The 18,204-nt window shown below is 43.6% G+C and overlaps 1 long non-coding RNA gene across 1 annotated transcript; it reads left to right on the top strand.

Annotated features, from left to right (window-relative positions):
- The first annotated feature begins 11,307 nt into the window (after window positions 1-11,307).
- On the top strand, window positions 11,308-16,394 carry LOC120372495. The gene is made up of 3 exons (XR_005585009.1): window positions 11,308-11,659; window positions 13,722-13,819; window positions 15,691-16,394. It is a non-coding gene; the product is annotated as an uncharacterized LOC120372495 (long non-coding RNA).
- The last annotated feature ends 1,810 nt before the right edge of the window (window positions 16,395-18,204 follow it).

Below are 18,204 nucleotides of genomic sequence, written 5' to 3' on the forward strand. Positions count from 1 at the left end.
CTTCAATAAGTGATGGGGAAACAAGAGGGGAAATTCAATACATAGACAGTCGTACCCCAAATCATTCATCTCCCAAGGATTAAAAAAAACCCACCCAAGACTTAAAAGCAACAGTATGCAATAATACTGCTTAAAATAAAAACAAAAATGAAAAACAGAGGAAAGCCAAAAGCATGCACTACCCTCGCCTGGAACTGACATAACTAGTAGGGCAGGACCGACTGCAGCAGAGTAGCAGCTCTCAGAAGCAATCTCCAAATATCATCTCTGGAGGTGACCTCACCAGTGGGATGGGATCAGGTCCAGAGGGCAAGGAGGACTCTAGCAGGGTCTTTTAAGTACAGATATATTTATTAAAGGGTGGATGGTCAGAGACTGTGTGTATGGTGTTAGTCTGCTAAGGAAGGCACCTTTGATACTTCTAGTCACAGGACATGTGACTTTAACATTATCAACTTTTGAACTAAGACAGATCCAGGCTGAAATGCTTGCTGGGCCATAAAGAATATCCTATAACTGGAGAATCTAAAACAAGTTTGAAATTGTTCTGGATGATTTACTGCTATTCATTTATATTTAACAGAGCTATAGAACATTGTATAATGTTTTATCACTTATGGCAAGACATGATACATGCTGATATCAGCTGAAGATTATGATATAGTACTATGAAGTCTTATCGGAAAGAGAATGGAACCTAGAAATCTTGATTAGCAATCACCGTTACCTTATAATGAGTTTCTGGACCAGCGGGGGTGAAATTGCATGCCAAAATCACATAAATTATTTCCCCTTTAAACATAGACCTGTGAGACTGTTACCTATTTCCGGGTTCATGGAGTTTAACTTATCAAAGGCATTACTGAACAAAAACCTTTCACTCATTTTGTATAATGCAGTTGACTGTGCTTTAATGATTAATGAAGTCAAGGCACCACAGTTCTGTAATGTATAAAATTGATCAAACCTCATATACTACCTGCTGCGTATGAGATGTTATTGGTACAGCATCAGGTTATAGACATCTTAATAGCAGATCCTGTTACATTCCATAGTGGAGATTTCCTTGGTCACTTTGAACTATACCATGTGTTGATATAGTTCATTAGGCAGCACCTTTGAAATTTAGGGTTATGGATTTGGATGGTGAAGAATCTCAACATGTTTACTGTCACACCAAAATTCCTTCTCAAGCCCACCCACTCCGCCTCCCACTCCCCCCCACACAAAGGAGCTGCATAACAACTAATGCAGCTAGGTCTGTGTAAACCTCCCTGAAAACAAAGGTGTGTTTGGGGTTTTGCATTCATGAATGTGGGCAGAGGGATTAAGGCTAAAATAGAACCAGACCCAATTTTACCAAAAGGCTCCCAACAAAGCAAAGACCCTTCACAGCAAGTAAACTTTCAGCAGTTGGTTTGCTGTCACATGCTTCAAACCAACCAAGAGGGCTCAGTTTACAAATCCTGCACCTACAGAACCCTGCATCTTTGCCCAGGCCTGTTTATAGGATAGACAGAACCTGCACTTCTGTGGAAGTTCCTCAGGACAGATGGAGTTGGTTTAGCACAGGGGTTTCAAACTCAGGTTGCCTCAGTGCCACTCCTCAAATCCTCCCAGCGGGCCAGTAATTTCACTAAAGCTGGTGTTCGGAAAAGAAAACATTTATATTGTATTTTTTATTTTGAATTTCTTAGAAATAATAAACCTGTCATACAACTTTATACAATTCTTCGCCTCCCAGAGAGTTTTTAGTGTTTGCCAGACACCTGACAACGTTTCAGTTCTGTCAGTTTGTTGATGTTTGGCCTCTGTGACTGAGCAGTTGAAACCTTCATGATTGCAGCAAGGTGTGCATCAGAGAGTTGTGTTTGGTATTTTGACTTGTTTATATTCATTGTGGAAAAAAGTGATGCTGCCTCCATGGCTGACTCTGCTCGGCAACTAATGATGCTGCCTCCATGGCTGCTTCTGCCTCGCAACTAATGATGCTGTCTCCATGGCAACTCTGCCCAGCAACTAATGATGAGATCTTTCCCTCTCCCCCAGCCAGTGGGAGCTATGGCAGGGGCGGCACCTACAGCGGATATTGCCCACTGCGAATCTGCCTGCATCTCTCCTCCCATCTCTCCTTTGCAGGCCACAATGGGGAGGTTCTCTGGCCACAGATGGTCCGTGGGCTGGGAGTTTGAGACCCCTGGTTTAGCATATCCTAGGTTGACTGCTAGAGTCTGAGCATGAACTATTGATGTGAAATAATTCTGAGGCTCTTCCTCCTGGTCTGCCTTTGCTTCACTGGCAACTGCATCAGTTTATAGTGATGAGCTCCTCAAATCTATCATGCACCTCCCTGCTTGTTCTACAGGGGGGATATTCATTTGGAAACTCATGGAGTTTCCAGTACCCTTTACTTTTTTTCCTTGCTGAACGTATGATTTGGCTTTATTTACACTTTTAATGGTGAAAAATACACTAGACTTAAAATTCTTTCCATCTTACTCTAAAATGGTGTTAAAAGAAAGATTAACATGCATTTTATAAGCTTTTCAACAATGTTACCTGTGACTGTACAGTTTTGGAAAAAAACAGTGAAAAAAGATTCATTTAAAAGTGAGAAAGGAACAAAGTGCTATGAATGTGCTATGTGACTGAGATAAGATTGCTGCAGAAGCTTTACACTTTGAATTTCCTGACTCTCTAATGTTTAACTTTGTGATGTTAAGGTTGCATTCTCTCTTAAGATAGAGGAGCTTGATATATTTTCCAACCAAAAGACTAGAAAACAATAATTTTAATTAAGTTTTGTATAAATGTTTCAGTAGAACTTTTCTGCGTGTATATAGCCTGCATATTATGTTCTTGGGTTCATGGATAAGACGAACATAGTCTGATTTCCCAAGATGATGAAGGTAAGCAAAACTGTAGATTTCAGAATCAGGAAGGGGGTCCCTAATCCATTTTTGCTCCAGTGTTCTAAAGGGCTTTGCTACACCCTTGTTCTGAGCACACCTTTACCCACCCACTTCCAGATGTCACCTCTACTGCCATAGTCCCACTATATTAAAGATGAAGGTGGCTGCAATCCACTCAATTTCATGCAAATTATGTGCAGCCCCTGCGCTTGTGGTAAATTGTCAAATGCTCCCTCAGTTGGGTAAAATTTGTACATGTGAGTGAGAGGGGTGAACCTCACCGGTGCAGAATATAGAAAACTTGTAAAGCATTTTACTGAACAGAGCTACAGCAAGACAGTTGGACAAAAAACAAGGATTATTAGCAAGACCTGCAAATTGCTACAGAGTTAGATTAAAATACTGTATGTCTATGCAGTGTTACTATGGTGATTTCCCTAAGGACAAAATACCAGTGTTTATAACAGCCATAGTTATAAACGAAATATAAATCTGCCTATTAAATTATCAAACAGCAGGGGTTGTGAATAATAATCTAAATGCAATTTATATATATGGTGCGTTATCAGAATTCATCCCACTAAGCATGAGGATCAAATATATTTCATTAGTTATGTGTTCACCCCTTGAAAACCTGCAACCTGATGGACAAAATCTTCATTACTTCTAGTTATATTTATAACTAAAATGACTGGAAGCACCACTTCATTTACTTATACGGACATAACAAAAAAAATGTATCAAACACTGCACTAAATCACATGCAAGTTGTTTGCATGTAATACATCTGATAACCCCAGGAGACTATTAAGCTATAAAGAAAGATATAAGCTTTGAATATACTTTTCCTCTCTTCTTTTAGATGTGATGAATTTAGCAGTTAACAGTTTAGAGTACAATGGTACTAGAATTTATCTAAATGTACACATTTTGCCAGTTGATGCTTTGTAGTTAATCATCCCTTCATGTGTAAGTCCTTCATTACAGCTGGAGCTGCAGTGACTGCTAGAGTTAAGATTGCAGTGGTTTCTGTTTGCAGTTGTTCATAGCTTTTTAAAACTTGTACTTTTTGAGCTGTAATCTTCCATGCTGACTTTCTGCCCAAAGGTAAACACGTCTGAACAGTGAAAGGAACTTAGGGGCCTGACATTCGTTTCTTAACACAGGTGAACATCTCATAATTGTGGAACTTAACTTTACTCAGTGGTACTGAGCCCTGGCTGGGCTCTGACTGGTTGTTCCATTGGCCCACTCCTTAAACCTTAAAACAGGTTTTGCTGTATTTAAAATAATTAATAACTAAATAGAAACTAAGGGTCCAATTCTCTAGTACAGCCAGGAGCCTCCTAGCCCAGTTTGGAGAGGCCAGCTTTATGCCCCCTGACTCTGGTGACCAACTGGGAGGCTGGTTTTGTCCCCAACATAATGCACCAGGCCATGTTCCCTTTTCCCCACCCATGCCCCCTACACCTTCAGCCAGAGGGTGGTGGCACAGAGCAAGGGAGTTCTCCAGTAGCTACACGTTTAGGGCTTTGTGCCCATGATGAGGCACAGGGTAGCTTCTGAATGCCAGATATCTGAGACCTAAGAGTTGCTTTCTTGGCTATTTAGGAGGAAACAAAATCATTAGACTTAAGCAATACAGAGGGTTTCTCATTTTCTCAGGGACTTTATCATTAAAAAATGGAAGCATCCAAAAAGGAAGCATTAAGTGTCACAATGTACAGTATACACAGTGTAGGACTAGCTAAAAGCACAACAAATCATTTGTTTCTACTATGGCACTGGGGTGAGATTTTATTTTTACTGACATGTTCTGCACATTAATTATATCAAGGACATGATCCAAGAGTTCAAAGAAGCAGGAATAATGGAAGCCCTCTCTGTCATGTCAAGGTAAGCACAAGACAAACAGCCAAGGAGATTTAGTTATTTATTGTTCATCTACATGTCAGTGACCTGGGATTGTAGGATAGTTGTTGAGCATTTACAGCAGCTTATTTAGTAAAAAGGCAACCATGAATACAGAGAGGAGAGCGTTCAGAGAGGCGGTCTGGAAGGTTACTGGGGGCCTGGCACCAGCAGCAGTGAACAACCCAGACACAGCCGCCCGTGCTCTGGCCCCTCCTCACCTCTTCCCCCAAGCCCCTGCCCGCCTCTTTCCGGCTTTCGCCCCCTCCCCCGAGCAATGCCGGGAGCCAGCAGGGCAGGCTGGGGCCAGGTCACTCGCTGCTGCCAGTGCCAAGGCCCCCGTGTCCCTCTGAAGTGCAGGGCCCCCCAAAACGCAGCAGTTGCCCCAGTCCATCCTAAGGATGGGACAACTCTGCTTGGACCTGTTCTGGGCACCACCAAAAATTATATAAACCTGGCGCCCATGCACAGGGTACCTTTCCAAAGAAAGCATAGGTGTCAATTGCCAATACCCAGCACTTTCCCCTACCCATACCTCCCATTCGACTTGTGTTTATCTGTGCAGGCAGCTGTCTCAGACCACAGTTGCTTATGCAGAATATCTGTGCTCCTTCACCCAACCTGCCTTCTCCCTCCAAGAGCTACAGGTTAGTTATATTTTCCTAACAAGAAGAATCTCCAGGATTAGAAGAATGGGCAGGTGGAGTAAAACAGTCTCCAAGAGCACTACCGAGCCTTCCAAGAGAAACAGTGAATAAATAGGTGCCGTGCTTGTATGCTAATGAACTGCTACCTCTTTCCTAAATAAACTGTACGGTCCTAAATTCTGCCTACAGATTTTGCATACATAATATACCAAAGATTATATTCCCATTTAGTTGTTGCATTTATTTCCATTTAATTTGCTAGTGCATTGGGTCAAGTTTTTTATTGTACAGTCAGACTATCCTGCAGATGATGTAGCAGAAGCAACATATCACTGGCCCCATGGAAACCTGGATTTGAGACCAACTACAAGCCACACACCTTCAAAGAGCAAAGGAAAGCAGGCAAACTGCTAAAGAATATTGGAACGGGACATTCATGCCATGTAGATGAGTTACATAAGTCACATAGTTCGCAGGTAACAGGAGTTGTGGGGCTTTTTCAATCCATTCTTTAGGAAACAGAGCCCAGTTAACAGCAGTTGCATTGACTCTGGATTCCAAGTAAGCAGTTTCCTCACTTTCCTGGCTAAGGCCTGATGTGATAAAACCAAATGGTGGGCCAAATTCAACCCTAGCATAAGCATGTGTAACTTCCTTACTTAAGTGACAAAGTGATTCACTATTTATGCCATGGCTGATTTTGTTGTGTTTAAGGGGATTGTACCAGAGAAAAGAAAAGGGTGGTGGAGCATAACAACAAAACTTGGAACTTGCTGGACTTTCTACTAGTGGGGAAGCAAGGGAGCCCCTTCTCAAGAGAGGCTGGCTTGTAACATTTAGCACCCTTTATAGAAAAAATGAAGTGCATAAAATACCTGCTTGAAATCTTCAGTAATGTGTCTCACTGAAAATGCTACTGAAATTGTCCCGCTACATCAGATTGCAACTGCTTAAATTCTCATTTATACCACTCTACAACCATGTAGATGTCTGAAATTTAAATGATCTCGTGTAGATGTCATGTTCAAACTATACAGATAGTATTTTATTGCTTTTTCCTGAGCGATAACTCAGTAATTCAGCATGTCGAATCCTACCACGAGCAGCTCAGTCACAGCCATTTGATTCAAGCACTCACAAACGAACTCCACTGGTAGTAAATCCTTAGATCTCCAGGCACCAGAGAAGGGAGCAAGGCTCTGGGAAATTAAAAACGCCAGTGTATGATTTCTGACCTTGTGGCGTTAATCAGTTTTGTTGCATTATGATAATGGTCAGTGTTCTGCAGTTAGCAGACTTCTGTTACTTTTCCATGATATCAGGTCCACACAGGGCCAGCTCCAGCTTTTTTGCCACCCCAAGCGGCGGGGGGAAAAAAAACAAAAAACAAAACACATTAAGCTGCCGCCAAAGAGGAAGAGAGACTAAAGGACCCGCCTCCAAATTGCCGCTGCAGACCCGGACGTGCTGCCCAATAAGGAACGGAGTGCCACCCTTTCTATTGGCTGCCCCAGGCACCTGCTTCCTTCAGTGGTGCCTGCCCTGGGTCCACACAATTATTAGGTAAGCCATCAGCTTGAGAGCATTTCCAGAAAAGCCTGGCTAAAAATGAGTTAAGTGCAGTGAATTCTAAACATTATCAGTTAGTTTCTGTGTTTACAGTAGCTTACTTCAAAATCACAACAGCTCTAAATGGTTGAAGGGCTGTGTTACCTTTGCAAACTGAAGCAAGGTTTGAACTTTAACTATGTTCTTTTTTAAATAAAATGTAGAATTTGTTAAACAAATAAATACTGAGAGACTTGTAAAACACACACACAAACCCATAACCTTCAGGCTCATAAACACCTTTTGTGTCTTTCCCTTCTTCATTGCTGTTATATTTATAGACATCAATGTAGAAAGCTGTAGAGAACAGGAGGACATGAGGTTGCTGTGGCGATTGATCATTTCCTCATGAGTAATCTGAGCTCTATACCTTTTACTACAAAAAAACCATGAAAGCTCTGCACAAACACAAATCCCCACCATCTCCCAAACCTCCAGTAGTTTACTTTGATTGGCAAATGCCTGCTGTTTTAATATACAACCAATCATTCACTTTAGCTTTCACAGGAATTTTTGGATAATTTAAACCTGTTTGCAGTGCTTAATTTGTAGTGAAAGAGGTGCTGGGGCTCAACTTTGCCATTAACTCCAATAGGCACAGGATCAGTCCCTGCCTTGCCCGACCCATCTCCTCTCCATCCAACTATATTCACTTTGGGGGCTGTAAATGCCAGCTCCAGCGCCAACGCCCCCAGACTGTGGTTGTGGTGTGTTTGAGCCACTAAAACCTATGCAGGATCCCTGCAGCTAGTTTTCAGCACTGGAATCCATGGAATGAATACACTGAATACAGGACTGTGCCTATAAATTATGTGATTTTAGTATTTTGTGGCAGATAAACAGGAGTCAAGTCAATTTAGACAGATGTTCTCACTACGACGCAGACATGCTGAGCAATAAGCAACGACTCTGTAGTGACTATGTGCCTAGCAAACGTTAACTAAAAATATTGATGTAACAATTCAGTTACCAAGGAAATGTTTATGATTTCTCTGATTATTTGCCACAGTGATAAATTGTGCCTGATCCTGAACAGCCTGAGAGGAATTAAACATTTGGAAACGTTAAGCATATGTGATTAAAACAGGAAACAGAATGTTGATAAAAGATATTGAGAAACCTCCAGAGTGGGAACCTTTATGTGGCCTGTAGATTGCCTGGAACACTTTAGGATACTGTAAAAGTGATAAAATTGACCTATAATATTCATTTGATGGCACTTGTGCCCTGTGCTGCACCAAAAAATAAATGAAAAATTTTCAAGTTTCCCTTTTTATAACTAAAGACAACAAATACCAGCTACAGTTTTGTTTTGTTTTTAAATCAGCTCTCCTAAGAAAGATACTGAATAATTCTGTTTTCTATAAGGAAAATATTTCTGCTTTCTGACACTGCATTTCCTATCACAATCTTGTCAGTCAGAATCACTACAGCAGTACAATACTTGAGGGGGAAAAAAGTCAGTTCTCAGAGGAGTTGGAAAGGAGAGGTTGCTGACCTTACAGTAACTTGATTTCTTCAAGATGTTTTGTCCCTGTGGATGCTCCATCATTGGATGTGTGCACTCCCATGCACACTCAACCAAAGCACACAAAGCAGTCTCTGAGCCCATGCCTGCACAGAGAAGCTCCTCATGTTCCTAAATAAGGACATATAAGCAGGTGCAGACCCACCACCACTCAGTTCCTTTTCAACCAGGAAGCAGAGCCTCCATAGCTAAGGGGAAGGAGGATGGGAGGTGGAGCAGCCGTAGGGACAAAACAGCTTGAAGAACTCAAGTAACCCCTCCTTGTTCAAGTATATGTCCCAATGGGTGCTCCACCATAGTAATTCAGCAAGAAGTTGGGCACTGAAGAGGCAAGTCCAAACATCGTTTGGAGGACTGTGTTACCAAAGCCAGTATCAACCCTGGAAGCACGTAAGATGGCGTAATGCTTGACAAAGGTGTGAATGGAAGATCAAGTTGAAGTCCTACAAATTTCTGTTAGGGGAACATCTTTCAGTAGAATTTCTTCTCATGTGGTTCCACCGCACTCATAGGTTTTTCTGATGTTGGGCACATATGACCCTTTCTATAGCCCTGGCAAGATATTCCATGGTGCAAGCTTCCTCCAGGAGCCAGCAGACCAATTGATGTTCCACAGTTTGTGATTCACCACAGTCACGTGTCTGGGTCGTTGGAATAGCCCCATTTCTGCATATTGACTTTTGGCCTGGCAATCCTAGTTGGGAGATGATTTACACATCTCCAAGTTGATCAATTCTTCTCCGTGCCCGTGGGGAGGCATTTGGCAACACCATTGTGCATTTTGATGTCCTCAGAGTATTTTGGACCATGTGTGTCACATTTCAAGTCATCTAGCTGTCAGCGATGTTTTAAGTGGTTCTGTTGCAGCTAGGAAGCTTTTCTGTGATTAGATGTCTGGTATCTGGAACCTTTTATAATCATGCCATTTTGTTTGTGACCATTCTCCTGACTTTGGGTGGAGGGGTTCCAGCAAGTACATAAAGACTGTTCATGTTTGTTTTGGATATTCTGTGATGTAACAGCAGCAATCTTTCAGCACAGGGTCCATGTAGAGGTGCGGACTCACCCCTGTGGCGCCTCCTGCTGGTGACTTCAGGGAATTAGCTCATTCCAGCTCCGGAGCACCCTCTGCAGGCTGGTGATCCGCCTGTCTTCTGACCCCATGTCCCTCCCGTACCCGGTGCCCCTTTAACTGGGTGTGGCCCCCCAGCAGTACCCCCACAATTCTGGGTACCCTAACCCACTATCCCCACTTTGCCTCAGAATATGGCTACTGCCAGTCACCATCTAGCCCCACTCTCTGGGTCAGACTGCAGTGTACATGCCCTTCATCACTGGCAAAGAGGGGTTTGGACCTGCTGCCTTTGCCTACCCTTGGCTACCCCTCTGTAGCCCCAGTACCTGTTGGCCTTATGCTAGGCCGCAGCCTGGGGGTTCTCCAGCCCTGCTCCACTCTAGGTATCTTTCCCAGCTTTTAAGCAGCCAGGCCGTTCTCCCTCAACAAGCAGAGGGAGACTGTCGGCCCCTGGCTTCTCTGCCTTTATAGGGCCAGCTGAGTCTGTTTGGGGCATGGCCCCAGCTGCAGCCACTTCCCCCGATCAGCCCAGCCTAAAAGCTGCTTTCTCCAGTCACAGCCCCCTCCGAGGGCTGTTTTTAACCCCTCTGGACCGGAGCGGGGTGACTACCCCGCTACAGTCCAGCTTCTTTGCATGAACCAAAACTTTCTCCCACCAGACATGCATACTTGGCCATTGAATAGCAACATGGAAGTGCGGTGCCTTTTAGTATTGTTGGGTTGGTTCCCCATTTTGAATTTGCAAGCTTTCTGAGTATGTGTCAGAATCCTGGGCGAAGGTAAGCATGACTAGTGGCAAGAGCTTGGTACCCTGGAACTGAAGCCAGGAGTCAGTCTCAGGGTCAAGATGAGCATCAAGCTGGAGTCAGAGTCAGGTGCTAAGCCATGGATCAAAGACAGAGAGAATCAGAAATTGGGATGAGGGTAAATACTAGGTATCAGGGTCTATGTTGAGATTCCAGGGGTCGATGGGGAGTCATAATCCAAGTCAGAGCCAAAGTCAGTACCAGCAGTTCAGCAACAGGGAAGCAAGGAGGTCATGGTAGCTAGCTAGGGGTTCACATTGTTGCCTGGACACTTCCTGGTATACCCCAGGCTTATATAGGGCCAAAGAGCCAATCTGGGATCACTAACACTGCTGTTCCTAAGATCACCCAAGGCAAAACTTCCCATGGCATTCAACCACTGCAGATTGTGGGTAGCAGAAAGTGGCCAGGTTACAGCTGCCACTGAGTAGCAGTATGGGGATGTTAGTTGTCTAGCAGTCCTGCATTCAAGTCCTTACAGTATGTTATTCTGAGTGCTAATTTTGCCTTTTGTCTTCTCCACATGTGCCTTGATGCTCCACCGAAGCGGTGGGACCAGCAGACCCTCCGCAGGCATGCCTGTGGGAGGTCCACCGGAGCCGCCCTCCCGCGGGACACCGCCCCAAGCGCGCGCTTGGCGCGCTGGGGTCTGGAGCCGGCCCTGGCCTTGAAGGAGAGAGTGCAGTTTTAACATCACTCCAAAGTAGCTAGAATTCCAGCAGTGTACCTCATTGTAGATGATGTTGAGTATTCTATTGGCCTCACAATTCTGAAATGGAAGAGAGTCATTTGTATTTTGGCTGGATTGGCGCACAGTTGGTTCTTGGTGTTACAGACTGAGATCCCAGACAGTGCCAATGTTAGTGTAGCCATAGCAGGAACATTCACGTTGATGCCCCAGTCAGATTATGTGAATCCTGCTGAACACTTGCCACTACAATATAACCAAAGAGTATGTCAGTAGAGCTATGGATGTGGACTGAGCTCTAGTGGAGTGTGCTTCTACTCTCAGAGGAGGTCTATTTCAGCAGATTCACGACAAGTAAAAATACAACCCGAGCCCCACTGCAACAATCTTTGAGAGGAAGCAGGTTGTCCCTTCATTATCTCTGCAAACGATACAAATAATCTGGGTGGGGCCTTGAAGGTCTTTAGTCTTGTCAAGGTAGAAGGTAAGAGCTCTTCTAACATTTATTGTATGTAGGCAGGTTTCCTCTCTGGAAGCATGAGGCTTTGGGTAGAACACTGGTAGATGAAGGTCTAGATTAATACGGTATTCCATAGGAAGGAATCAAGGATGTGGATGTAGTGTAACCTTATCTCTATAGATGGTAGTAAATGGCTGGTCTGCCATAAGAACACTGAGCTTTCCCATTCGCTTAGATGAAGTAATGGCTATAGGGAACGAAGTCTTAAGGGAAAAGGTGGAGGAGAGAACAGGCAGCCATTGGTTAAAAGCGGTTTTTCCTCAGGGTGCTGAGGACCAAATTAAGGTCCAGTTGCAGGGTTGGGTTCCATACTGGGAGAAACAAGTTGTGGAAGCTGTGACAAAATTCCTCCTCTACCTTGGTGGGTCCTGTGCTTATTGGCAGATTTGCTCACTTCACAGATTCATCCTGTGGGTCAGAAACCTTCCCCTCTGGTAGAAGCCACAGTTCAGGTCAATTCCTCCTGTGTTTGATCAGGAGTTGGGAGGTTTGAGGGGGAACCCAGGCCTGCCCTCTACTCTGGGTTCCAGCCCAGGGCCCTGTGGACTGCAGCTGTCTAGAGTGCCTCCTGGTACAGTTGCACGACAGCTACAACTCCCTGGGCTACTTCCCCATGGCCTCCTTCCAACACCTTCTTTGTCCTCACCACTGGACCTTCCTCCTGATGTCTGATAACACTTGCACTTCTCAGTCCTCCCCCAGTCTGCCTACTCACTCTCAGCTTCTTGCACATCTCTTGCTCCCAGTTCTTTGCATGCACTTCTCCTCTGGCTCCCCTTGGCCTGACTGGAGTAAGCCCTTTTATAGCATCAGAAGGGCCTTAATTAGAGTCAGGTGCTTAACAGCCTCACCTGACTCTTAGCAGGTTAATTGGAGTCAGGTGTTCTCATTAGCCTGGAGCAGCCCCTGCTCTGGTCACTCAGGGAACAGAAAACTGCTTATCCGGTGGCCAGTATATCTCCCTTCTACTACTCTGCTGTTCCCAACTGGCCTGGGTCTATCACAAAGCCTTTAAGGAATCTGGCCTTTAGTATGGTGGGCAAAAATTGAGAAGCTGTCAATGGGCAAGTGGAATGCTGTGATAGTGGCCAATGCATTCTGGCTGAGGACACTGATAGATCATGCCTTTAAATCCAACAAGTAGTCTAGGATCTTGGAAAGCAGAACTTCTGATGGTTGAGAAGACTGAAGAGAACAACAGGAATGGAAGCATTTCCATTTCTGAAGTGTTACGAATACTAGCTTTCCTGCTAGATAGGAGAACTGACTGAACCTTATCAAAACAGAGTAGCTCCATGCTTAAGAAACATCTAGGAACCATGCTTTCAGGTTCAAGGAGGAGGAATTGGGATAAATCAGGGTCCCAGCGTTCTCTGACAAGAGCCTTCCTGACTGGAAAGCATAGAGATGTTGCTACAGAAAAGAGGAGGTTTGAGTACCACACTTGCCTTGGCCAGGAAAGCACTACAAGACTAAGTCTTCCTCTTTCCTGATATAGTTCAAGTAAAGTCTTGCGAATTAGAGGTAGAAGCAGGTAAGCATACAGCAGGGTATGGGGCCCTGGTATTTTCAGGGTATCTCCTAATGAGATGTGGCTGTAGCCTCTGGTGTGATAATTGAGCCTACAAATTTACTAGAATTGTGAGAACAACTGTAAGAAGTATGTGAAAGTTTCCAGGATGTCATAACAAATGTTGATGGGAAAAGGTGACATGAGATAGATGAAAGCGACAAAGACTGAATTTAAAAAGAGACCAAGTGATATAATTCGAGGACTATGTAGAAATCATTCTTGGTAAAAAGAGAAGGTGTGGAACCAAAAATTACATGAATTTTACAATAAATTGAGCAGACAGCTCACTGGTATTTAAAATGTAGGTGAAAGAGGGAAAGGAATATACAAATTACTGATGTTTCTGGGAATCAGGGAATAATCTTTAATATTTTAAATTAACTAGTAATACTTGTTACAGATGTCAGATTTCATAATCCAGGGCCGCCAATCTTCTCTTTTCCTACTGAACAGGTGCAGCATGGGCAGAGGCACAGTACAAGTTTCCATACAAAGTGGAATTCCAATGTCTGTCTAACCTGAAAGTAGAGCCCACCTTTAAACATGAGAAGGTCTGTTTCCATGACACTTAAGACAACCAGTTACATAGGCTGTTAGATAGTGGCCAAATGTCCACATTGCAGTTGGTGCTAGGAACTAGATTGAGACTAGCCAATTATGCTATTTCATTTACTTCATCTTCTGTCTTCAGGAGAGGGGATGCCAGGTAGGACCCTTGCTTCCCTCATGTTATGAGTTCTCTGGAACATGTGTTTACCCCATGACCCTCGCTGAAGGAGTTGCAATTACAGCTCCTGCTACAACACAGTTTGACAATTGTGGCCTGAGGGTCTGATCCAAGACCCATTAAATTCAATGGAAAGACTCAATAGACTTTGGATCAGATTGAGTGACTTGGACCAAAGGGAATCTGTAAAAGAGCTGAGAGAGAAATGTTCATGAGTTACCAACTCTTTCTTCTCCACTCAAAGCGCAGAAGTAATTTCAGTTAGTCCCCAAAAAACTGACCCTTCTGGCCACAAAATACCTCAGAGTGAGTTGCTTTATTCGCTACACAGAAACAGTTTATTTGTTCCTCCTAACATCTTCACTGGATCAATATAAACATCATTCCCCAAGTTTGCAAGCAAGCAGACCACAGAAAGATGAGTAATGTCTTCCCTTATATTGCTCAGCCTTTCATTTCAGTCTCTCTACCTTTTGTGTGTGTTACAAATAAATGCGCATTTCTTGTATAGTTTCATTAATAAGCAGAGTCTTCTCACTTCTATTTAGCTTGAGATAAGTGATTGCATTAATGCAGTAAAGTATGTGAGACATTGCTTCTCTCTCTCTCTTGCTCTTTAAACCCTGAAGAAATCTCCTTTAGGGTAAAGATACCTGCAGCCTTCAAATACCTTATAGTATCTGTATATCTCAGACACACTATAATGGTTGAAAAAACCAAAAACAATTCCACATTAAAAGTTCAAATAAGCTTTAAACAGAGGCCAAAGGCTTTCAGCAGCTGTTAATCTGTCTATGAGTAAGAAAAATCTAGAGTGTTTTGTGGCACTGCCTAACAGGCATATATGCCATCATTCCACTTTCCCAGGAGGTGCTCAACCCCCACTCCACCCAAGGCCCTACCCTCACTCTACCCTCTCCCTCAAGGCCCCACCCTGCCTTTTCCTGCCTCTTCCCGCCCCCATGCTCCTTGCCCTCACTCCTCCCCTCAGCGCCTCCTGCATACTGCTAAACAGCTGATCCACGGCAGGCAGGAGTTGCTGATCGGCAGGGCCCACTGGCAGGTGGGAGGACTGCGGGGAGGAGGAAGGAGCTGATCAGTGTGGCTGCTGGTGGGAGCTCACCACCCACTATTTCCCCCCCCCCTGGGTGCTGCAGCCCCGGAGCACCCACGGAGTTGGCACCTATGCTAACAGATTTGGTCTCCCTTTGCTTCCTACAGTGTCTGTAGGAAGTTAAATGAAGGTTAATGTTTTCCTGTTTAAAATCAGATGAAAAATAGCCATTTTCTCAATGTGGTCTGAGAGAAACTGTTTGTAATATGCCTGGTCCGGACTTTCTTCCCAGCATATACACACTGCATAGTCTTCCAGTTTTACCCACCAATTTCAACAAGTGTTTCAATTTTTCCATTAAGGAGTCTGCTATCACAGTCAGAATTTCCCACCTTCCACCAATCTAAACCTCAGTAAGAAGTTTTATCTTTAACAATACAATTTACTCCCCTCCCCCCTTCAGTAGTGCCTCAGGGGGTGCCATGTGGATAACTATATTTATTATTTTACTATTTCCTGTAACATATCTGGCTGTGGCATATACCCTAGGTGGTTTACACAGAAAAATCAAATTGTGAACACAATAAAACTGCTAATCGAATGATTAACACAATAAATGTGTTTTCCATCTTGTCTTGAAGGTTCCCTAGACTCATATGCTGACAGACTGCAAAAGGGAGTGATTCACACTGATGATGACCCTCACCTGCGAAAGCCCTGACAATGGAGAGGGGTATCAAATTAGTCAGGGAAGGTCTTTCTTTGGACATCTTACTCTTTACCCCATTACTTTATGTAAGAGGCAACATCTTAGATCAGTGGCTCTCAACCAGAGGTCCAGGGTCCACAAGCAGGTTTCAGTGGGTCCACCAAGCATGTCCAGTGTTAGACTCGCTAGGGCCCAGGGCAGAAAGCCGAAGCCCTGCTATGCAAGACTGTAGCCCCAGGGCCACAAACCCACCATCTGGGGCTGAAGCCAAACCTGAGCAATTTAACTTCACACTTCCCCCTGTGGCATGGGATCCCAGGCAATTGCGCTGCTTGCTACCACCTAACACCAGTCCTGGCTTTTATATGGAGAAAAACTCCTGGGCCAGGGAGTTTTTAATAGCATCTTGTGGGGGCCTCAGAAAGTAAAAGATTGAGAACCCCTTTCTTAGACGATACAGGTATTTAAAGATCCTCCACCCCACAGATTCCATGAATTGCACCCAGTGGCAAACAGAAAGCCAATGCAGAAACTTGTGCAAAAAAGTGTTCTATATTCAACCTAATCCATATCACTCTGCTCCATTTTCACCTTATGTCCATTATATTTTCCTCTGCTGTCCTCCAGTCCTTTTACCACAGCCCCCCTTACCTGAAGGCAAACCAAATAAATGTTAAAATGTGAATTGCACTTTGAAACCAACAATTCAAGTGGGTTCAAAATATGGCAAAATAACTTAGCCTGTCCTGTTTCTTGCATTACATCTTCTACTGTGTAAATCCAATGGAGATATCCCTGCATGTTTTAAACTCCCATGCAAGTAGCAACGGTTGAGCACTACTGTCCTAAATGTCCCTTCCAAGTGAGGAGAGGATTCTGCTCAGACAGCTCTGAGGTGGAGATTATAAAGAGATATTATGCTCAAAAGGAGTATGACTGAAATATTCAAGAAATATGCAGACATGTTGCATGGAGAACCTGCTGTACAATGGCATGATACTAATCAAGTGTTCTGCTTGCTCAGCAGATGATTCAAATGGCACAATAAGGGCTATCATTTTCCCTCCATCCTTTCTTGGTAGAGGTTCCCATCATGTTCTGATTAGACCACTTGATGGTTGTTTTCTAACACCGCTGAACCAACAATAGGATATCAGATGCCCCAGTACAGGTACCAACCTAGTGCCTAGCCTTTATCCTGGTGAATCAATGGGAGTCTTGCCCTTGACTTCAATGGCATCCTGATGCAACTTAAAATAATAGGCAAAATATTCAACTGGGTTCCATAATACAACTTGCAATGTTAGTTAACTTCCTGTTTCTCCACATAGATCTATTTTTACTCTATGTAACACCAAGTTTATGTGCAACAGTTACTATTCATTCAGAATTAAGTAAAATGCAATTCCCAAGGCAGGAATATGTTTATTTATTCATATTTAAAAGATTTAAATTAATCTCATTGAAATTACTGCATGCTACCAGGCACAATTACTATAATTTATCAGGTTAATTTCAGTATTTTATTTCATTCTGATGTAACCTTGAAGAAAGTGTATATTGCTTTTGGAATGCACACATAAAATATTTTAATGTTATTAATTCAGTATAGCTGTTTAGAATGCAAAGCCTATGGAAATTGTTTAAAAGGTGGCAACTTCATTACAAAAGATACAGCCCACAATGTTGTCGGTCATGGATAAAGTGGTCTCATCTAGTCAGAGGTTGCTAAAAATGCTCAGCACAGCAAGCTGAGTGGAGGGCTATAGGCGGACAAAGATTCTGAAAGCATGATCCAAAGCACAGCAAAGTAAATGGAAAGATTCACATTGACTTCAGTGGGAGCATGAGCAGGTCCTTGGACCACACTTTTAGTTATAGAAAATAGTTTAGTATGTCTCATTTTCCCTTTCATTCAGAGCCACCCTCTGGCCACCACTACCTCTCCTCCAAACTGATATGCGGAAACTAGAAATGTAAAGGAGAATCTCAGCTTAATTTTTTTTTCCCCCAAAGGGAAGTTTTTAGTCCTTTTCCTTGCAAATATGAGTGGGTAGTCAGCAGCACGGACCAACCTCAGGACCTCTACCTGTTACAAGTTTGAGTCTGCTACAGTCTTGAGCTATGTGGTCCAGCCACCAGAAGGAGACAGAGCCACTCTGAGAATGCATGTGTTTCACTAGGATTAAAAGGAATGCACATCTGGGCAGGAGGCTAGGGGTGTGGGAGCTAATGATGGGATCCACAAAGAGATTTAGGTGTTGGAACACAGTGTCATGGCACCGTTTAAGCACCTAGAAAAAAAAATCACGGGAACAATACTGTGATCTACAAAGCCCAGTTAGGATGCGGGAGACCCAGGCTCAATTTCCCCTCTCTGCCAGGGGGTCTCCCACCTCTCAGAAGAGGACTAACAGAAGTGCCCATGCCTAAAACTTAGGCACCT

The sequence above is a fragment of the Mauremys reevesii genome, linkage group 9 (assembly GCF_016161935.1).
Source record: "Mauremys reevesii isolate NIE-2019 linkage group 9, ASM1616193v1, whole genome shotgun sequence".
NCBI lineage: Eukaryota > Metazoa > Chordata > Testudines > Geoemydidae > Mauremys > Mauremys reevesii.